The following is a 9487-nucleotide window of genomic DNA, read 5'->3' as shown; positions in this document are numbered from 1 at the left end:
TCTTCCCGTCCTGTGAGAACCAGACGTCTCCTAGGGGGCGGGTTGTTGCTACGCCCTAATTTTCACAGCAGGTTCCCTGCTCAGAAACTGTTAACAACAAGTGCGTTTCTTCATTTTCGTTTGCTTTAGGTTTGTTTTGTTTGTATCCTCCTCTTCTTAACGTGGAAGCTTAGCTGACCCATTGAAGCTTTCCTAGTGTAAGCACTCGGTACCGTAAATTTCCCTGGGAGCCCTGCGTTAGCTGTGCCCCACCAGCTTTGAGATGCTGTGTTCTATTCTCACTCAGTTCAGAACAGTCTCCAGTTTTCCTCCAGAATCCCCCTGTGGCCCGCGGGTTCGTCCAGAGTGGGTGTCTTACCCACGGGGCAATCTGGAGTCTGTGTTTCAATTGTCAAGTCATCGGGGTGTGTGTGTGTGTGTGTGTGTACCTGTTGTCGATTTCTAGATCAATTTCATAGATTTTTTTGCACAGTTTCACTGCTTCCCTATCCATTAAACTGTATCATGCGGCTTGGGATGTGGCCTGTTCTGGGCGTGCCTCCTGTGCCCTTAAGAGGAGTGTGTGTCGTGCAGCGGCTGGGCGGGAGCGTCCCGTAAACGTCAGCTGGATCCAGATGGTTGATGGCACTGCTCGCCCAGAGTGCCTGTTAGCTTTCGGTCTCCTGTTTCTGGTTCTGTATCCGTCAGGGTTCTCCAGAGAAACGGAGCCAACAGGGTGTCTGTCCGTCCGTCCGTCCGTCCGTCTGAGGTTGATGTGGGAGTTGACTTACGTGATTACGGAGCCCGATGGGGCCCGTGCTGTGCTCTGGCAAGTTGGAGAGCCGGGAAAGCTGCTGGCATGTCCAGCCTGGCGGCCCGGGGTCCAGGGGAGCTGCTGGGGTGACTCCCAGCCCGCGCCCAAACCCGACACCTCGGGGGCCGCTGGTGTGAGTCCTGGGGCCTGCAGGCTCAGATCCGGGCTCCCAGGTCCCAGAACGGCAGGAGGAGGACGTCCCAGCTGAAGGCGAGAGCCGGTTTGCCTTCCTCAGGCCCGGGGTGGGCTGGAGACGCCACCCACGCTGGGAGGGCAGCTCTCCCCTGCGCAGCCTGTAGGCTCACATGCTGGTCTTTGAAGGTTCCGGGCGTTATTTCTTCACCAAGCGCCCAGTCTCCTCCTCTTCTCTGGGGCACTGGTGACAGACTGTTCGGTGGCTGCACCGCAAACCCCCGGCACTGCTCTCTCCCTGGTGTGACAGTTTTGCCCTCTTGTTCTGCTCTGAATCCCTACTGCTCCATCTCAGGTCTGACAGTCGGGTTTCCATTTCCCTTGTCTGGTTTTCAGCTCTGTAATTTCCGTTGGATTCTTTGTTTCAACTAGTGGCGTGTTTATAGCTAATTCATAGAATCAGCTTACACCCAGAGAGAAGGAGAGAGCTCACTGTGGTTCAGGCGCACAGCTGATGCCGTTGTGGAAACCAATGGGACGGACAGCGGCGGGTCCCAGGCCTGGGCATCTTTTCTTGTCTGTTTCCTGCTTTGACTTTGTTTCAAGTGCTCGTCTACTTTGTTTCAAGTGCTGGTCTAACACTTTCCTAGTAGCTGGACTGTGTTCAGTGATTTTGACGTTTCTGTCATCCTTCTGTCCAGGTTTCTTGATTCGTCTGGGAAAGTTCTCTCTGAAGTGCCCACTTGACGAAACAAGCGGAACCTGACACTGTTGATAGAGAACGAGGGAAAAGGTTCATCCCTCGACGGGGGTGTGGCCGTGGTGAGTGAGGGAAGGGATGGAGTGTCTCGGTGGGCTCGGGGTACAGGCTGGGTACGGGGAGTGTCTCTGTGGGCTCAGGGTACAGGCTGGGTGTGGGGAGTGTCTCGGTGGGCTCGGGGTACAGGCTGCGTGTGGGGAGTGTCTCCGTGGGCTCGGGGTACAGGCTGGGTACGGGGAGTGTCTCGGTGGGCTTGGGGTGCTGCAGCACAGCCCCGCAGGGTGGACAGCTTGGACAACAGAGGTGTAGTCCTCGTAGTTCTGGAAGCTGGCAAGCCCCCGTCAGGGTGTCAGCACGGTCAGGCTCTGACGCGCGCTCTCTGCCGAGTTCCAGACGGGTGCTTTCCTGCTGAGTCTTCACAGGGAAGGGGCAGATCACCTCTTACTCCTCTTACTGGAACACTTTTTTTTTTTTTTTTTTTTTTGACAGGCAGAGTTAGACAGTGAGAGAGAGACAGAGAGAAAGGTCTTCCTTCCGTTGGTTCACCCCCCCCCAAATGGCTGCTACAGCCCGCTGATCCGAAGGCAGGAGCCAGGTGCTTCTCCTGGTCTCCCATGGGGTGCAGGGCCCAAGCACTTGGGCCATCCTCCACTGCCTTCCCAGGCCACAGCAGAGAGCTGGCCTGGAAGAGGGGCAACCTGGACAGAACTGGCGCCCTGACCGGGACTAGAACCTGGAGTGCCAGCGCCGCAGGTGGAGGATTAGCCTAGTGAGCCGCGGCGCCAGCCACTAGAACTCTTCTTAAAGTCACACTCACGAGGGCTGCACTGTTGTGTCCCGGTCATCTCCTTGGGCCCCGCGTTCTAACACCATCACACCAGGGACCAGGGCCTCCACAGGCAGTTTTTAGGGGGCCAGGCACACTCAGTCCATAGCAATGAGCAGCTGGAGATAGTAAGACGTGAGGACAGGTCAGACCAAAGAGGGCAGCCAGAGTGTGCGCTCTCCATGAGCCACAGTGAGAAGTGCGGACTTGACTGAAGATGGGGTGAGAAGCTCCCGGAGGGTTGGAAAGCGTGAGTGACGTGACCTGATTGAGGCTTTGTAAGATCCTTCTTACAAGATGATCGGGTTGTGCGTTGCTGGGCGCGGGACAGAAAGTGGCAGAGCCAGTCACGCGTCCTCCAGATGAAAGATTGTGCTGGTTTGGATGAGGATGTTGGCAGTGGACTTGGAAACCGGCGATTATTAACTTTTAAGGGCCTAATTTGCAGTTATATTTACAAATGCTGCCCCAAACACCACTAAATAAGGCAAACTTGATGTGGAGTGGAGCTTTCCATACAGAAGGCAGCAGGCTGAGTCTTTAGATAGAGCCCAGAGAAACCAGCCAGGTCACTTATCTTCAGAAATTTCCCCCCGGAAATCTGTTCCCAGAATCTCTATAAAAGAGGCTCAGGTTTGGATAGAGTGTGTGCCCAGGGAGGGCAGCTGTGTGGAGGATGGATTGAAAGCAGGAAAACAGGGGCTGTGCTGTGGCAAAGTACAGGAGTATTACCTCCTACCACAGGAGTATCACATCCTACCTCAGGAGTATCACATCCTACTACAGGAGTAACACATCCTACTATGGGAGTATTACCTCCTACTACAGAAGTGTCACATTCTATCACAGGAGTATCACATCCTACCTCAGGAGTATCACATCCTACCATGGGAGTACTACATCCTACTATGGAGTATTACCTCCTACTACAGAAGTGTCACATTCTATCACGGGAGTAACACATCCTACCACAGGAGTGTCACATCCTACCATGGGAGTATTACCTCCTACTATAGAAGTGTCACATTCTATCACGGGAGTAACACATCCTACCACAGGAGCACTACATCCTACCACGGGAGTGTCACATCCTACCACAGGAGTAACACATCCTACCATGGGAGTGTTACTCCTACCACGGGAGTATTACCTCCTACTATGGGAGTATTACCTCCTACCACAAGAGTAACACATCCTACCACAGGAGTACTACATCCTACCACAGGAGAAACACATCCTACCACAGGAGTAACACATCCTACCATGGGAGTGTTACTCCTGCCACGGGAGTATTACCTCCTACTATGGGAATATTACCTCCTATCACAAGAGTAACACATCCTACCACAGGAGCACTACATCCTACCACAGGAGCACTACATCCTACCATGGGAGTGTTACCTCCTACTACAGGAGTAACACATCCCACCACAGGAGTGTCACATCCTACCATGGGAGTGTTATATCCTACCACAAGAGTACTACCTCCTACCACAGGAGCGTCACATCCTACCACAGGAGCGTCACATCCTACCACAGGAGTATTACATCCTACTACAAGAGTACTACATCCTACCACAGGAGTATTACATCCTACCACGGGAGCATCACATCCTACCACAGGAGTGTCACATCCTACCATGGAAGTGTTATATCCTACCACAAGAGTACCACATCCTACCACAAGAGTACTACATCCTACCACAAGAGTGTTACATCCTACCCCGGGAGCATCACATCCTACCCCGGGAGCATCACATCCTACCCCGGGAGCATCACATCCTACCCCGGGAGCATCACATCCTACCCCGGGAGCATCACATCCTACCAGGGTATCAACTCCAGCAGAGTGGGAGCACCTTTATCCGCTAGGGCTCTGGGGAGGATGCTGTTGGCTTGCACGCACATCTCTGTGACTGGTAGTGACCAGGAGCTGGAACCTCCCATGAAGCGTCTGATTTTCTCCAGATGCTGCCACCTCCACCACCGCCACTGCTCCCTCCCTCCTCAGCACGCCCTACCCTTTCTTTTGTGCACAGCACTGTCACCTTCTGTCATCCTGTATTCTGTAGTCCCTGCTGATGTGTTTATTTACTTTTCTTACTGTCTGTTCACCTTTAAGAATCTAAGCTCCTGACAGACAGGGGTCTCTTCCTCTCGGGCACACACATGGGACCAGGTGGTGTTCAGAATAGTGCCTGTCGCATAGTAGGTGCCCTGTGCATGTTTTCTGAATGACTAGTTGAGAGTGATGGAGGAACAGGAATCCTCCAAGATAAGGAGTCTGTGAGTATACAAGAGAAAACAGATGGGGAGTAGGTCATCATCCTTGTCACCCTCACCATTACTACCACCATTGATATCACCACCACCATCACCACCACCACCATCACCACCACCACCACCATCACCATCACCACCATCACCATCACCACCAATTGCTGGTCGTGCTGCAGGGGCTCGGCCGGATTTGCCGGAAGGTGCAGGGTGATTGACCGTCTTCCCTGCCGCTCACTGCACTTCCAAACGGCAAACCCCATCAGTTGCTGGATGGGTGTCGATTACTGATGTGACCATGCTGGTGGTGATGACAGGTGATGACTAACCAGTGCCTTGCTCTCAAGATCCCACCTTCTCTTTTTTAAAAAAAAATGTTTTAATTTATTTGAAAAGCAGAGGCGGGGGGAGAAATAGAGAGAAGGAGATCGTCCATCCACTGGTTCACTCTCCAGATGACAGCAATAGCCAGGGCTGAAGATCATACATTGAAAAATTGTTTATTTTATTTGAAAGGGAGAGAGGTGGAGGGGGAGAGGAGAGAGACAGAGAGAGGGAGGGAGGGGGGAGAGAGGGAGAGAGAGAGGGAGGGAGGGAGGGAGAGAGAGAGAGAGAGGGAGGGAGGGAGAGAGGGAGAGAGAGGGAGGGAGGAAGAGAGAGAGGGAAGGGGGAGTGGGGGAGGGGGGAGGGAGGGGGAGAGAGGGAGGAAGGGAGAGAGGGGGAGGGGGGGAGAGGGAGGGAGGGAGAGAGAGGGAGGGAGGAAGAGAGAGAGGGAAGGGGGAGTGGGGGAGGGGGGAGGGAGGGGGAGAGAGGGAGGAAGGGAGAGAGGGGGAGGGGGGGAGAGGGAGGGAGGGAGAGAGAGGGAGGGAGGAAGAGAGAGAGGGAAGGGGGAGTGGGGGAGGGGGGAGGGAGGGGGAGAGAGGGAGGAAGGGAGAGAGGGAGAGAGAGGGAGGGAGGAAGAGAGAGAGGGAAGGGGGGAGTGGGGGAGGGGGGAGGGAGGGGGAGAGAGGGGAGAGAGGGGGAGGGGGGGAGAGAGGGAGGAAGGGAGAGAAAGGGGAGAGAGGGGGGAGAGGGGAGGAGGGGGGAGAAAGCCCCGCCCCTTGGTTCACTCCCCAGATGCCTGCAAGAACAGGGCCTGGCCAGGCTGAAGCTGGGCCTGGGAACTCCGTCCAGGTCTCCCACATGGGTGCCAGGGATCCAAGCACCGCACCGTCACTGCCGCCTCCCTGGGTGTGTGTTGTCAGGAAGCTGGGACCAGGAGCAGGGCCGGGTCCTGCACCCCAGCCCTCGGATGTGCAAGGTGGGCGTCCGGGCGGTGTCTTCCCTGCTGTGCCAAATGCCCGGCCAAGCCCCATCTTCTCACGTTCAGAGCTGTTTCCTCCTCCGTCTTGGCAGGTGAAGTGAAGCCAGGCGTGTAGGCAGGCGTCCCTGACCGCTCAGGGGCTGAGTCCAGAGGCAGGAGGAGCCACCGTGAACCAAGGCGCCGTCGGGGTGAGCGATCGCGATGAAGCCCGCCAGCTGCCGCACTGAGCCAGTCAGGGCGGTTGTCGGGACCATGCAGCCGAAACTGATCCAGAGGATCAGCCAGCCAGAGGGGCGGGAGTGTCAGTCCCACAGTGCCACTGCCCCCCCCCCCCCCCCCCCCCGTCCTGCAGCCGCTGGCTCTGCAATTCTTTGCTTGTGCTATCTGGGGTCTGGTGGCAGGGGTGGGAGTGTCCCGCCTGCAGGCTGTGCCAGGCCTGCAAAGCCACCTGGTCTGGCCCCGCCCTGGCACCCTAGGTGAGACACCTGACGCAGGCTAATCTTTAAGTTGACAATTTTGTATGGCCCATGAATGATGCTATAACTACCCAATCGCCCTTGGCAGGACAGAGGTCCCCTCCCCCCCGGATTGGGTACAATTCCTATACAGGAAATCCCGCCCCTTTTAGAGTACCGTTTCCTGGGTTTTGGGGAGCACAAGGGGCTGTGTAGCCAACACCATAGCGAGACCCAGAGCAGGCCCAGTGCCCCCCCCCCCAGCTTCCCTAAAAGGAAAATACGTAACTTTTTGGTGCTGTTATAAATTATATTTTCTATTTTAATTTTCAATCATTCTTTGCTAGAATATCAACAATGTTTTTCATGTGCTCCTGCCAGACTCTTGCTAGCGCTCTAGTCGTTAGTGTGCTACGCTCACCCACTTGAAGGAAGCCATTCAACGTGTTTTAGGGCATTGACAGTCACTTTTTTTTTTTTTTGGATTTATTTTTTGTTTACCGGAAGGCAGAGTTACAGAGAGAGGGATGTTCCATCTGCTGGTTCCCTCCCCAGATGGCCACAATGGCTGCAGCTGGGCCAGGCCAAAACCTGCAGCCATGAGCTTCCCGGTCTCCCACGTGGGTGCAGGGGCCCAAGGACTTGGGCCATCCTCTGCTGCTTTCCCAGGCCACAGCAGAGAGCTGTATCGGAAGAGGAGCAGCCGGGTCTTGAACCATATGGGATGCAGGTGTCCTGGGGGAGCTTAGCCTGCTGCACTACAGCACGGCCCCGACAGTCACGCTGAGCCACCCTGACACGTTAGAGCACTTTCTTTCCCAGACCCAGATACCTGCCCTCATCCTGCTTCTAGGTCGGTTTGTTGGGTGCTGATGTTCCCATGGGACCCCTGGGCGGGTGGTGATGTTCTCGTGGGACCCCTGGGCGGGTGGTGGTGTTCTCGTGGGACCCCTGGGCGGGTGGTGATGTTCCCGTGGGACCCCTGGGCGGGTGGTGATGTTCCCGTGGGACCCCTGGGCGGGTGGTGATGTCCCCGTGGGACCCCTGGGCGGGTGGTGGTGTTCCCGTGGGACCCCTGGGCGGGTGGTGGTGTTCCCGTGGGACCCCTGGGCGGGTGGTGGTGTTCCCGTGGGATCCCTGGGCGGGTGCTGATGTTCTCGTGGGACCCCTGGGTTGATGTTTTTGGGCTTTGTTTTGGTGTATTCAGGGATGTCGTCATACTGTGTCCTGAAGGTGAGGTGCCCACTGCCTGGGCTGGGAGGTACCCACTGCCTGGGCTGGGAGGTGCCCACTGTCTGGGCTGTCAGTGCCCACTGCCTGGGCTGGGAGGTGCCCGCCTGTTTCAGGCTGGGAGGTGCCCACTGCCTGGGCTGGGAGGTACCCACTGCCTGGGCTGTCAGTGCCCACTGTCTGGGCTGGGAGGTGCCCACTGCCTGGGCTGTCAGTGCCCACTGTCTGGGCTGGGAGGTGCCCACTGTCTGGGCTGGGAGGTGCCCACTGTCTGCGCTGGGAGGTGCCCACCTGTTTCAGGCTGGGAGGTGTCTGCCCACCTGTCTGGGGCTGTGCTGCGTGTTGGGGACCCACCCCTGCACCTGGGTAAGATGAGATGTCACTGTCTGGTCCCGCACACGTGCCGACTTCCTCTTCTCTGTGTGTGCAGGCTGTGTCTCCCCCCTCAACGCTGGTCTCTACCCTGGCTACGCCGCCACCCGTGGTTAAGTGTGTTTCTCGCAGACGGATACGGCCGGGCCTTCCCCGTACACAGGCTGGGAGTCTCCGTCTGCCTGTGCGCTCAGAGGACGACTGTTCTGGCTGGAACGACACCGCCGCCTCTGCCAGTTACTTCCTGTCTGCTCCATCGCCCTCCGTGTGGTCTGGTTTTGGATCAGTTCTGAGTTTATGCTTCCTGTTTATGTCTACTGTGGCTTATTTCTCTCTCTCTCTCTCTCTCTCTCTCTCTCTCTCTCTCTCTCGTTTCTTTCTGGGCTTGTCCTAAGTGTACCGGTCTCTACGTAGTGGCAGTGACCTCACGGTGAGCTCACACCGCCGGCAGCACGAACGCCTCACTCAGTCTCCCTCCCTCCCCGCCTACTCCTTCTGGTTCTGTTGTTCGTTTGCTACACCGTTAATTCTCACACATGCTGTCAACTCACAGCACACTTCTTTCTTTATTTTTTAATATTTTATTTTATTCATTTGTAAGAGTTATAGAGAGAGAGGAAGAGGCAGAGGGAGAGAGGAGTGGTCTTCCATCTGCTGGTTCACTCTCCAGATGGCCACAACAGCCAGCACTGGCCTAGGCTAAAGCCAGGAGCCTGAGCTTCTCCCAGGTCTCCCACGTGGGTGCAGGGCGCAAGGACTTGGCCATCTTCCACTGCTTTCCCAGGTGCATTAGCAGGGAGCTGGATCAGAAGTGGAGTAGCCGGGACTCGAACCAGCGCCCATATGGGATGCCGGCGCTGCAGGCAGTAGCTTTACCTGCTATGCCACAGCGCCAATACCCCACAGCATGTTTTCTGAGACAGCCAACTTTCTTTTTATGGCGATTAAAAGTAAGAATAAGGTTTTTCCCATTTACTTTGATTTTCACCACTTCTGGACACCTTCATCGTCCGTGGAGGTCCAGGTTTCTGGAGCTGCACTGCTCTGCTGAGAGAGCTCACAGGGCTCCTGCAGTCTGGGCTGCTGTTAGCGAACATTTCCTCTGTTCAAAACAGGTTTTTTTTAAATGACTTATTTATTTATTTATTTATTTATTTATTTGAAAGTCAGAGTTACACACAGAGAGAAGGAGAGGCAGAGAGAGAGAGAGAGAGAGAGAGAGAGAGAGAGAGAGAATCTTCCATCTGCTGGTTCACTCCCCAGTTGGCTGCAACAGCTGGAGCTGCACTGATCCCAAGTCAGGAGCCAGGAGCTTCTCCCAGGTCTCCCACGTGGGTGC

This window comes from Oryctolagus cuniculus, chromosome 21 (assembly GCF_051225735.1).
Source record: "Oryctolagus cuniculus isolate XC-2025 breed Fujian yellow rabbit chromosome 21, ASM5122573v1, whole genome shotgun sequence".
NCBI classification, from domain to species: Eukaryota; Metazoa; Chordata; class Mammalia; order Lagomorpha; family Leporidae; genus Oryctolagus; species Oryctolagus cuniculus.
The sequence above is the reverse complement of the archived record's forward strand: the minus strand, read 5'-3'. Positions refer to the sequence as shown.